The sequence below is a fragment of the Monodon monoceros genome, unplaced genomic scaffold, assembly GCF_005190385.1.
Source record: "Monodon monoceros isolate NGI ecotype Baffin Bay Population unplaced genomic scaffold, NGI_Narwhal_1 Super_Scaffold_6, whole genome shotgun sequence".
Taxonomy (NCBI): domain Eukaryota; kingdom Metazoa; phylum Chordata; class Mammalia; order Artiodactyla; family Monodontidae; genus Monodon; species Monodon monoceros.
Window position 1 is genome coordinate 10,571,899 of NW_021703783.1, and position 13,705 is coordinate 10,585,603.

A 13,705-nucleotide genomic window follows, 5' to 3' on the forward strand; every position below is an offset into this window, starting at 1 on the left:
TGAGAATCTCTCCAACCTGTGTCCTCCGCTTCACATTTTCTATGCCAGCCTTGGTTCAAACGCTCATTCTCTCTGCCCCAGACCATCGAGCACGAAGCCAACAGATGCTTCTCAAGGAGAGTTTTCCATGACTGTATTAGTCAGGGTCCCAGCAGGAAACTGGATCACATCCCAACATGGTAACTTAAGATACTTGGATGACGAAGGGACTTTTTACAAAGGTGTAAGCATGTTACCTGAAAACTGGGTTCCCCTCTTGTTGGGTGTCAAGCCAAAAGACACATCCAAGCCAGAGAGTGGGAGAAGGAAGAATTTATTTTAAATTGCAGCAAGTAAGGAGAACACAGGGAATCTTTCCCAAAGCAGTGCCTCCCTGGAAAACAAAATTGGGTAAGTTTTAAGCTAAGGGTACATGCATATTCATGAAGGGGCTTGGGCAGTCTGGTCAACAGAGTCCAAGCTTTAGTTGATTGAAGTCATCCAGGGTGAGAAAAGGTCAACACCATCATCATCCCTTAGGTTCCAATTGTTCTGGGGTTTAAGCGCCTGGGGGATTTAAATTCTGCACAACAGCTCAAGAAGAGCTAGTTTCTAAAGACTTCAGGCTAGTCTTTACCACTGAAAAAGAACTGGGAGTCCTTACAACTGATTTGCTATCTTTGTTATTGTTACTTCTCTTGCTTGATAACAGTTTGTTCTTTTGTTTCCTTAAAATCATTATTTCTGAGACCTGTTCAAGGGCAAGCATTGTGGCCAGGCTTAGATCACAAAATGGTTTAGGCCCCAAAGGGCTTTTCTTGAGTCAAGAAAGCCACGCCTGGTTCTCTTTCTCCAGGGACCCCTACCCTGTCTGCTTACAAGTAGGCTAAGGGAACTAGCAAGAGACGGTTACGCTCCCCTAAGCTAGCCACTGCTGGGTCTGAAGCGACAAGAGTAAGGACAGAAAAAAAAAAAAAAGAGTAAGGACAGAACTGTAGCTCTAGGACCCAGAACCAGCTATGCCTATGGAAAACGGACCTCCCAGCTAGAACTGTGACCTCGCAATAGAGCTACTGACAAAGGCCCAGTGGAGGGGTGTGTGTAAATTTCCTGTCCTGTCTCTCTGCCTACCCTTGAATCTCCTGCTAGTGACTCCCACTGACTGAACCCAATGAGAAACCAAAAGGCAGGGGACATTTTCAGAAGGTCAGCCTCTTAGAGTCATAGTAGAAAGAGTAGAGAGTGGGTCTGGAGGGACAAAGAGAGAATACCCACAACAGAGCCATTTCACAGTATTCATTCCCACATTCGACATTTTTAAGAGAACTCTGGCAAAGAAATCTCTTCAAATTTGTTTTCCTGACCTTTCTCCATCTAATCTTGCCCAGCTGTATCTACTTCCTCCTAACTGCCACTAGATATGCCTTCTTAAGGCACAGATTTTAGCAGGTTACCCCCCCCCTTCTAAATCTGTCAATGGTTGGCATCATCCTTTGAATGAATGCCTCTCCCTAACCTTGTACCAAAACTCCACCCCCAGTGTACACAGATACCACACCATCACTGACTCCTACTCATCTCTCCAATGTCATCTCCCTCCCAACAGTTTATACTCCAGGCTTCCTGAGCTGCTGTGGATTCATGACCGCATGCTGTCTTTTTACGTGGAATGCTTCAGTGATTCCGAGACCTGCATTAACATGATCATGTGGGTGCTCTTCCAAAAAAGCATTTTCTGATGTACCAGACTGGATGACACCTATTTTTGTGCCCCTGCTGTACTTTAAGCCTACATCTGTTATAACATTCATCCATCACACAGTATTAACTGTATGTATGCTATTTACCTCCTCAATGAGGTTGAAGAATTTCTTGAGATCAGAGGTCATGATAATACAGCTCTGTACCCTGGTACAACAGGTACTCAGTGAATGTCTGTTGAATTAAATTCCTCCTCTATGTAAGGACCACATGGGTGGTTGGCAATCGGAAGTGAGATCTTTCCATGACACGCACCCCCAAGTTGTAAGCAGAGGAGATTTCAAAAATGTCTACAGCTTGGGTTCCTTGCATTTGGTGTATTATTCCTTCTTATAAAAGGCAAAGGATCAAAGTCAATGTCTCAGTTCATAGAAAACTTATTTCCTGAATAACTCCTAAACACCTGTCTGTAAATGCCAATACCAGGAATTGTGACTCCCCTCAAATAGATCAGAACACAAGTGCCCTGAGGAAAGACTGTGTCTTCACAGTCTCTGCCTTTCTCTGCACTCCTTGCACTAGACTAATCACACACTCAGATTTTCTCAGGTAAATCTGTACCATGAAACAGCCGGCCCACGGGGTCAGATGTGGGTCCAAACATTTCCAGATGTCCTGGAGGTATGACTAGTGTGCTGCAGACACCTTCAGAAGGGGTGAGAGTTGTTTCCACAGTCAGTTTCAGGCCTCACTGTACTGCAGTGATGGGAAAGCACTAGATTACTGATCAGACAGAAAAAGGGTGAGGGGAATGTTTAAAACCCAATTCTGCCCCTTCTTGGCTGGGTGACCTTGGTCAAGTTACTGTATGCTTCTAGGTGTGTTTCCCCATCTGCAAACTGGGATCAAGACGGGCCTCACATGGTTCTTGTCAGGATTAAGTGAGATAAATCAGAAAGAGATTATTAGTAAGGACCCAATAAATTTTTGTTTCTCCTTTTACCACCTTAATTATCTCCTGCTTTGAGAGGCTGCCTTTCTAATTTAGAAGGGGGCAGGTGACTTGGTTGGGTGCAGTGAGGTATGCTAGCTTGTTTGTTTAAGTTTTTTAAAAATACTTAATTTCAAAGCTTCCTTATGGCAATACTGTGACAGAAATAAAACTAGGCAGTTGTTGCTATGCAACATCAAGTAGTTCGCCGAGGAACTGGATATATCTTTGCTGTTACTTATCTTTAGTTGAATTCTGAGCAACATTTTTCTGACTAGCCAGCGTTACCCTGTTCTTATTTCGTAAGGGGAAGCTGCTGCGGTGGGAAATCGAGGGGGAAGTGCTGTGCTGGGGTCACTGGATCATGGCTGGTGCTCGGTCTCCTTAACACTGGGCATTTTGTGTCCTCTTTTCATTTTTTGTTCTTTTCCCTTAATCTGTTTTGCCTCCCATTTTCTTCACTATAATAAAAGAAGACAAGGGGGAAAGTGGACGGTGGGGTGGTGGTGGGATGAACTGGGAGATTGGGATTGACACACATACACTAATATGTATAAAATAGATAACTAATAAGAACCTGCTGTATAAAAAATAAATAAAATTCAAAAAAATAAAAATTTAAAAAGAAAATAAAATTCAAAAAGAAAACATGCGGCAAAAGCTTCATGACATTGGGACTTCCCTGGTGGTGCAGTGGTTAAGAATCCGCCTGCCAATGCAGGGGACATGGGTTTGATCCCTGGTCCGGGAAGATCCCACATGCCGCAGAGCAACTAAGCCCGTGCGCCACAACTACTAAGCCTGTGTGCCACAACTACTGAGGCCCAAGCGCCTAGAGCCCACGCTCCGCAACAAGAGAAGCCACCGCAATGAGAAGCCCAGTACACCGCAACGAAGAGTAGCTCGCCGCGACTAGAGAAAGCCCGCGCGCAGCAACGAAGACCCAAGGCAGCCAAAAATAAATAAATAAATAAATAAATAAAAGAAGACAAAATGTTTCTTTTAGCCCTTTTCTTGATAGCAGGCTTCTCAGTTTTGGTTAGTTGTTGGACTTTGTCCCTTCTGGAGCAATAAATATTAGAATTTATCTAAATATTTAATTATAGCCAGTCCATCCAATAAATGTCTCTACTTTTCACTTAATAAAAGACATACCAAAATTAATACAATGCCTTTTGTAAAATATTTAACTCTATGCTCTTGAAATATTCTTATCCTCACCCTGTGTGCTGGTGTGCAATCCTCATACCTTATATTTTCTTTCAGAAAGCTCCTTCCTAAAAAAAAAAATCTGCCGTACAACAGACCTGCAGTAAAATTCCTAAGTCTGTCTCATTCCCCAGCCCTCCCTCCCAACACCGACCCTTCCCTTTTTCCATGTCCTCTTTTCTGTCCAGAGAGCTCACTGACCTCCCATTCTTATTCCTCTTCACTGACTCCTCTGCTCTCATCCAAGTAAGTATATGCTAGGCTTCATCTGACCCTTCCGCTGTTTCCCATTCTGATCTCATAGGCATTAACTTGTTGAGATTCTGGGGAGGTGCAGAAAAGAGCACACAGAGCTCAAAGGGTGGGTAGGGGATATTCGGAAGGATCATGTGACCAGGTGTGAGGAAACATTTCCAGGGTTAGGGGGCATCATGGGGAAGCGGTTAGCATTCTGAAGAAGGCGTTTTGAGCTAGAAGCCGTTACTCTTGTGCTAAGAGGAACGAGTAGACGACAACAACAACAACAGGACACTCTAGGTTTTTTGTTCTTTTTTGGCCATACCGCGTGGCTTTCATTTCCCCGACCAGAGATGGAACCCTGGGCCCCTGCAGTGGAAGCGCGGAATCCTAACCGCCGGACCGCCAGGGAATTCCCAGGACACCATAGTTTCGAAGGGATGCCAGGGTTTTCATGCTGATACCTGACCTACCCCGATCCTGCCCCTTCTCCTGCCACTGTGTCTACCCCAGTTGAAATATATTTACCTGTCCTCCACCTTATTCAGCTTTCCCAGGATCAACCGTGTAAAAGATAAATAGTCAGGACCGAGAGGGACCTCTGAGAATATGAAGTCTAACTCCCTGATTCCAAAACCTGAAGCCCAGAGACTAGGAGAGATCGGCTACAGTCACACAGCTTGCTGGTGTCACAGGCCCTGTCTCTCCAATTAACGGACTGATTGGCTACACCAGAGGTCAGGAGGGTGGCCTTGTTGTATTGTCTCATTCATGTCTAATTAATGACTAGAGAAGGGAGAAATCTTTTCAGTCTTGGACGGAGGGGATGGAGACCCAAAGCAATAATGGGCATAGTTCCAGGCTCTAGGGACTGTTGGCGAGTTTTAAATCAGACAACACGAACAAGTTCCCATTTATCTTATCAGTGTATCTTGCCCTATGGTCTTCCGCAAACTTTCATGCAGCAAACATGTATTGAGCACCTGCTGTTTCCACATATGGCACTGGGCACTAGGGTGCAGAGAGACAAAGAGTAAGATTCTGACCAGCCCTCAAAATGCTGAAGGACTAATGGCTAGACAAAATCTCAAATGAAATAGAACAAAAGACAGAATCACGTGGGAAATGCTTATTTTCACACAGAGAAAGAATGATTAATCCTCCCTGTGAGGAAGAAGAGGTCAGAGGTGGTTTCACAGATGACGTGGCTTCTGAGCTGCATCTTAAAGGGTAAACACGAAAGTGACGAGGGAGCAGGGCATCTGTGCAGCTGAGGCAGGCCCAGCAAACAAAGAGCCAGGACAGGCAGGCGTCTGTGGTCCCAGGTAAGAGGGGCTGTGCCCGTGCCGTGGGTGTGTGGGAACCAGAGGCGGGAGGTTAGACTGAGCACACAGACCAGGGCTGCACTGCGGTAGGCCTTGCACACCCAGGGCACGGGTTTGATTATCAGATCCATTTACATATTTCTCATCCACTTGGACAGGAAAAGGATTTGCAGCTATGGAATTTGGACTTTGTGAGCCACGGGGAGTAAAAAGGTTTTAATAATAAGAGCGTTGTGACTGGATTTGTATGTTAGAAAGATTTTCAGATTTTCACAACTGACCTTTCAAATGCTAGGTGGAATGAGTTAAACGTTGCATCTTTCCGAGGGTGAAAGAACTGTAAAAGGCAAGTTTGTATTTACAAAGTGGAGAATATCTCAAGAAGACTTAGCTTGTTATGTCTGTTGAATTCTAAATAACAGTGGTTACGGTTAGGATAAGACCTAAGGATGAAGAGCACGTCATCTTTCCTGCTGCAGGAGTCCTCTGAAACTCTCCTAGGCTTCTAATGCCATTAAACCTTACAAAGTCTTATTTATAATACACAAAGTGACCCCCTGCCTAGACAGCCAGATAACAGAAATCACTAACATTTGTATAACTCTCTATGTTCATTAAAGACTTTAATTCGACTTTCTGTCTTGATTCCCACAACAATTGGATAGATCAGTGTTATTTTTGTCTCCACTTCACAGGTGAGGAGACTGTGAATCAGAAAGATAAAGTGACTTGCCTAAGGTAGCAGTGGGTCAGGGGAATGGGGCCTGAGTTCTCTGACTCTACATCCTCATGTTCCTTCCACTGCAGCCTGCTGATCATCAGTAGGGTGGCAGCCAGACTACCTTCACAGAGATGAGGGACTGTCACCTGCACCAGAAGCTGCCCCCAGTTTACTGATGATCTTGGTCATGTCTTTACCCATCCAGTAGGAATACTCACCTGCTCACTAATTGTCAGGATGTTGTAAGAATATGATACCAGGACTTCCATGGTGGTGCAGTGGTTAGGAATCTGCCTGCCAATGCAGGGGGCACGGGTTCGAGCCCTGGTCCGGGAAGATCCCACATGCCACTGAGCAACTAAGCCCATGCGCCACAACTACTGAGCCCACATGCCACAACTACTGAAGCCCACGCGCCTAGAGCCCCTGCTCCGCAACAAGAGAGGCCCCCGCAATGAGAAGCCCATGCACTGCAATGAAGAGTAGCCCCTGCTCCCACAACTAGAGAAAGACCATACGCAGCTACGAAGACCCAACGCAGCCAAAAATAAATAAATAAAGTTTATAAAAATAAATAAATAAAAGCTTTGCTTTAAAAAAAAAAAAAAAGAAAGAAAGAAAGAAAGAAAATGCTACCACTCTGCAAAGAGCAGAGTACTAGGCAAGCGTAATGCTCATCTGTGTTCACCTGGTACAACAGCCTGATCCCCAAAAGCCGAGAAACCACCCATATGTTAGAAATGACAGCAAAATATTTTCCCCTTGAACCTCTGTCACATGAAGAAGGGAAAACAGAAATAGGTCGTATCTCTAATGTGTTGTCTTCCAGATTACAAAAAGGGAAGGCACACTTTTACAACCAGTCATAGTGACACATAAACCAGGCATTTAAAAAATCACTTATAAACTAGCAAAACAGTGGACAAAGTTACTTCACCTTTCAGGACCTGCGAGGCCGTATCTGTAAAATCATGGGGTTGGACCTGATGAACTCTAAGGTCTCTTCCTGTCCTAAGGCTGAATTATTCTACGCATAAGTGAAACAGGTTCGTGTAAGATCTGATTAAGATCTTCTTGAACCTCCAGAGGTGAATACTGGGAATGCAGTTTTTAAAGCCTACTTCTTGCTGTGAGCATCACATTACTGCACCCCCTCCTCCAACTTCAGAGACAACAGAGCCCAAACTGATTCATAAACAGCCACAAGAGGAAGACCAGAGGTGTGAGAAGATGACTTCTTGGATAACTCAGCAGCCTGAAGAGAAGCTCTCCTCTTTCTTCTCTCGCTGTAGTAGCTACAAGAAGGTAAGAGTCCCCAAAAGACAAACAACCCAGTTTAAAACAATGGGCAAAGGACCTGAATAAACATTTCTCTAAAAAAGATATACAAATGGCCAACAAGCACGTGAAAAGATGCTTCACATCATTAGTCATCATGGAAATGTAAATCAAAACCACAATGCATGAGGTATGACTTCATGCCTACTATGACGGTTATAATCAGAAAAGGGGACAATAACAAGTGTTGGCAAGGATGTGGAGAAATTAGGACCCTACTACATTGCTGGTGCACATGCTGTGGAAGTCAGTTTGTCAGTTTCTCAGAAAGATAAATATAAAATTACCGTATGACCCAGCAATCCCTCTCCTAGATATACACCCAAAAGAACTGAAAACAGGAACTCAAACATATATTTGTATGCCAATGTTCTTTGCAGCACTATTCACAATAGCCAAAAAGTATGGATAAGCAAAATGTGCTATATACATACAATGGAATGTTAATCAACCACAATAAAGAATGAACTTCTGATACATGCTACAACATGGATAAACCATGAAAACATCATGTTAAGTAAAATTAGCCAAACAAGAAGGACAAATATTGTATGATTTCACTTATATGAAATACCTAGAATAGGCAAATGCAAAGAGACACAAAGTAGATTCAAGGTTATCAGGGGATGAAGGGAGGAAAACAGAGAGTTTTTGCTTAATGGGTACGGGTGTTTGGGTGATGAAACACTTTGGGAAATACAGATAGTAGTGATGGTTGTACAACACTGTAAATGTAATTAAGGCCACTGAATTAAACACTGAAAAAAGGTTAAAATAGCAAATTTGTGTTTTTATATATTTTACCACAATAGAAAAAAAAGAAGGGGGCAGAACTTGCCCCCATTGAGTGTGTAAAGCAAAGACTGTTGCTCACCATCCAGTTCTCCAAGGATCGAGTCATCACCCACTGCAGCCGCTGACCTCCAGGACACCCTGAAAGGAATTCAGGACGAAAAACAAGATAAGGCACTCTGTGCTTTGGAAAAACACCCTTAGATAGTTAGGGATATTTCAGGAAAAAATTTTAATGAACCCAGATTCCTACATTTTCCCATACATAGAAACTCACTAAAACCATTAACTGAGAAATCTGTTCCTCATGATGTATACGTGATTGCATGCATTCCCTAGCCATAATCATATATACATAGTGGCTTCTTCTCCTACCTCTTCGGAGCAATCCCCTCAGAGCTACTGAGAGGCTGTTTCCCAGGCAACAGTCCTCAGTGAAGTCCCTGAATAAAACTGAAACTTACAACTCTTACACTGTACATTTTTCTTTCAGTCAACAGATGTCTAAGCAGTCTGAGGCCACCAGGCTTGTTGACCTGCCGCCAGTGCAGGAGAAGGAACACCACAGAGCAGGGCACCAGGGCGTAGCCTGGCTGAGAGGGGCGTATGGTCCCCTTGGGTTCCTGTTTCCTGAGGCGTGCAGAAGATAGATTCCACAAGTGGCTATAGACCCCGAGTAGGAGGCCATGAAGGGCAGATGGCCATGAAGCTTACAAAGGACTACCAATGCCAATGGAGCATGCAGGATGGAGACGTATCAGCAAGGCTTAAAGGAATCCCTACTGCTTCCACTGGGCCTTCAAGCAACCAGCCAGAGCAGTGAGAATGGTCAAAAGAAAGGTAGGAAGAGGTCACTGTCTGTGTCCCTTATGCTTGTCCCTGACTCAGTCTCAGAGAGGTAAGTAGAAGGAAAGGGGAAGATGAAAGGGAGCCCATGGTGCCAGGTGCCTCTAACCTCTAGATCCCTGGAACTACTAATCCAGCATGAACTGGGGGGGAGGAGGAGGAGAGTTTTGAACTAAATTTCAGATAGATGTTTTTAAATGAAGAGATTGGGGCTCACAAACTGAAGTGAGACTGTTCTGAAGAGCCCAGAGTGAGTAAGTACAAGGAACCAGACTGAAATATCATTAGGGGAGCTGGCTCCCAGGAGGAAAAGGTGGTTGAGCAGAGCAAAGTTGGTAGAAGTTATTGGACAAATAAATCATTCACATTTATACTACAAAGAGTTGAGTCTGTTTAATACACAGGTTACATACTGTGCGAGATGTCTGCCAGTGTTCTCCAGTACCCATTCTCTCCATTCCTTCCCAGTAAGAGGACTTGCAATTCTAAGCTGAACAAATATCCACTCAGAACAGAGAATACGTTTTCTATCCTCCATTCCAACTAAGTCTGAACATGTGCCTAGATTCTGGACAATTGGATAAATATGAAAATATGTGGCAGCTTTTGGAGACCTCCCTCAAAAGGTCACTGTCTTATATCCTTTGCTTTCATCCACTTTTTTTTTTAAGTATTCCTCCACTCTGCATCTTAAGATGGTGACTGGGGCTCTAGCTAACATCCTAGGTCATGAGGACAATGGTTGAAACCTCAAGATGGCAGAGGAGTAAACTCTAAGGATTCTTGATTCCTGGAAACTTCAGGGAATAGAACCACTACACACCAGCCCTGGAGAGCCTAACTTTTATACAGAAAGTGGGGTGGTCTATATCTTTAAAGCCACTGTTGTTTTAGCCCTCTGTAACTCACAGCTGAACCTAATTCTATATGAAACATGCAAAATATATTACCACAAAATAATCTACAGCTAAAGTGTAGAAAAAATAAGAACTGCATGGTACCTCTTCCCCTCCGTTTAGTCAAAATAACACAGATACTAAAAACCAGTATTTATGGAAACCTTAGGCAAAGAATCTTACCAGAGCTTCATAAGCGTTCTTTCTCTAGTTTTCTCAGTTGCAGCCACATAAATAGGCATTACTGTTCACATCTTAGAGATGGAGACACTGACACTTAAAGAAGATAAGTAACTTGTCTAAGGTTACACAGCTAGTATCTGCAGAGCCATGATACAAACCCAATCTGTCTTCCTCCAGAGCCATGCTCTTAACCACTACACATCACACCGGCCTAAACGTTCTTGCAAAGATTTATTTGTGTGGAGATCTGGGATAGATGGAACTGCAATAACATTTCATAGAATTTTTATAATATATACAGAAGGGATTTGTTTGGTGTTGGGTGGTGATGATATTTTGTAATTAATAAAACAACAAAAAGTTGTTGTAGGTTTTGCTACCTTGGCTACTATATTTCATACTATAGGTCTACAATACGGTTATTTAAACAAATTGTAAATAATTAATTCTCAGTCTGCTTATAAATTAAGAAATGCTACAATGTGAACCCAAGAATGTGCTGGAAGACAGCCATTAAAAGATGTATAACATTGAGAAAATGCTGTGATAACAAACTTACGATTCTGGCCAAATAGAGCACGTAAGTAGCTACTTGTGATAAATCAAGCAAAGCAGATTATTTGAGCTTATCTGTATTGCTATTGCAGAAAGCACAATTTCTCTGAAAAGGTTTTAAAATTTCACTACCTTTGAGAAAGAAGCTGAAACGTTAAACTGGAACATTAAAATAAGACATTAACCTTTAGTGGCCAATTAGTCTGTACACACTGGTTAAATATTTCTGAGAGAGCGCTGATTCTAATTTACTGGCATTGCTTCAGAAAGTGGTTTTCAGGAATATTCATCAGAGAACCAATAATTCCTTACACTGAGTCCATGCCATAGTACAGAGATTGACATATTGTAGATGTTTAATAAGTATTTGATAAATGAAAGAATAGGTTGATCAAGGTGAATTGATGGTGATTGGGTGGATGAATGGATGGATGATTGAATAGATGAATATGAATGGTATTTTACCAGCTTCAAGTAATTTTTATAGGTATTCTATCATGACCTTCAAAAGCCTCCCCCCCCCGCCCGTGAGCAATATGGCTGAAAGACATCCCTCACTTGTATTACCCCTTCAACAACAGCAATTTGGCATACACCCACTAACAAAAATGTCTTTGTGGGAGCTGTGGGATCCAGCACCATATGCCAAGGGACTCGGGAAGAGTATCACCCACCCAGGCACCAGGCAATAGGCATACAGACCTTGGTCCCAAGCTGTGGACTCTGCAGTGGCCCACAGACTGACTCCAGCCCCCTCTCAGCTATGGTTCAGGAGCCTCTGGAGAACACTGTCTTAGATAATCACCCATGGATAAGAGGGCCTTTGTGGAAGTCCAGAGGTCCAGTGAAGTTCCAGCAAAAAAATAAATAAATAAATAAAATATATACATATACACACACACACACACACACACACACACATGAATTTGGATGCACTGTAGATAGTAAGAGGAACAACTTGACTTTACCCATGTCACCCCTCCCCCAAAGTAGCACAGCTCAGTGCCAAGAGAGACCATCTGTTTCCTACTGAAGGGGAGAGAGAGTATGTGAGTGAGTACCTGGCTTCCACAGATGTGCAGGACTCTGCCAAAGAAGTATATTTCTCTCTCACCCCAGCCAGAGTACTGTCATGATCTGCATGACTAGGAGGCATGAAGAGGCTGGGAGAGTGGCAGACAGAACTCTGGGAGGGCATTAAAGGGATGTGGCTCCTACTGAAGGCATCATGGACTCAATCAAGAAGCCCTCGCAGGAGCCATTGGGGTGCTCTGCCCATGGATCCCCCCAAAGCTCCACGTGCCTCACGTACACGCACGCCTACCCTGTGGCTGGATCTCTGTGTGCGCTCCTGATGGCAGCAAGAGCTTGCCTTGGCAGATCGCTAGTGAGCACACACAGAAAGGTGACCTGAATCTGCAGACCAGGGAAAGACCACAAATGTAAGCTTCAGCATTGCCCCTGAGAAACCAAAAGGAACACCTCTCAGTACCTTGCCTGGTACCTTGCAGGATCAAGAGAAGGTACACAAGCTTAAGAATTCTGTCACAAGAGGGATCAAGTGAAGGGATGGAAAAAGATACTCTATGCAAATGGAAAGAAACCCAGTGAGCAGAGGTAGCTATACTTATATGAGACAAAATAAATTTTAACTCAAAAGCTGTAATAATAGACAAAGAAGGTCATTATATGATAATAATAATAAAGGGGTCAATTCACCAAGGGGTTATAATAATTATAAATATATACGCACCCAACATCAGACCACCTAAGTATATTAGGCAAGTACTAACAAATCTGAAGGAAAAAAGAAACAACAATACAATAATTGTAGGGGACATCAATAACTCTTTCAACAATGTACAGATCACCCAGACAGAAAATCAGTAAGGAAATGTTGGAGTTAAGCCATACTTTAGGCCAAATGAACCTAAGAGACGTAGACAGAACATTCCATCCAACAGCAACAGAAAAACACATTCTTCTCACATGCACACTGAACATTCTCCAGGATAGATCACTGATAGATCACAAAACAAGTCTTAGTAAATTTAAGATTGAAATCATATCAGATATCTTCTCCAACCACAATGGCATAAAATGAGAAATCATAACAGGAGGAAAGCTAGAAAATTCACAAATGTGTGAAAACTAAACAACACACTTCTCAACAACCAATGAGTCAAGAAGAAACCAAAGGGAAATAAAAAAAAAATCTTTAAACAAATGCAAATGGAAACACAGCATACTAAAACTTATGGAAAGCAGCAAAAGCAGTTCTAAGAGAGAAGTTTATAGAGACAAATGCCTATGTTAAGAAAAAAAGAGGGACTTCCCTGGCAGTCCAGTGGTTAAGACTCCACGCTTCCCCTGCAGGGGGCGTGGGTTCAATCCCTGGTCGGGGAACTAAAATCCCACATGCCATGCAGTGTGGCCAAAAAAAAAAAAAAAAAAAAGAGAGAGAGAAAGATTTCAAGTCAACAACCTAACTTTATGCCTCAAGGAACTAGAAAAACAGGAACTAACTAAGCTCAAAGTTACCAATAGGAAGGAAATAACAAAGGCCAGAGCAGAAATAGAGACCAGAAAAACCATAGAAAAGATCAATGAAACTAAGAGCTGGTTTTCTGAAAAGAGAAACAAAATTGACAAACCTTTAGTTAGCCTAAGAAAAAGAGAGAAGCCTCAAATAAATGAAATTAGAAATGAGAGAGGAGACATTACAACTGACACCACAAAAACACACAGGATCATAAAGAGACTATTATGAACATAAATTGATACACAGCATCATAAAGAGATTACTATGAACATAAATTGTATAACCTAGAAGAAATGGATAAATTCCTAGAAATATGCAACCTACCAAGACTAAATTATAAAGAAACAGAAAATGTGAACAGACCAATAACACATAAGGAGATTGACTCAG

General features: G+C 42.7%; 1 protein-coding gene across 1 annotated transcript in view; it reads right to left on the minus strand.

The window, feature by feature from the left end:
- GRIN2B (glutamate ionotropic receptor NMDA type subunit 2B) overlaps nt 1–11,495 on the minus strand; it is a 544,711-nt gene extending 533,216 nt beyond the window's left edge. Inside the window, exons 1-2 of the mRNA XM_029206241.1 lie at nt 11,476–11,495; nt 8,376–8,434 (exon numbers count right to left, since the gene is read on the minus strand). The gene's annotated coding sequence lies outside the window, so the exon portion shown is untranslated. The remainder of the gene's footprint in view (nt 1–8,375; nt 8,435–11,475) is intronic.
- Between the last annotated feature and the right edge of the window lie 2,210 nt (nt 11,496–13,705).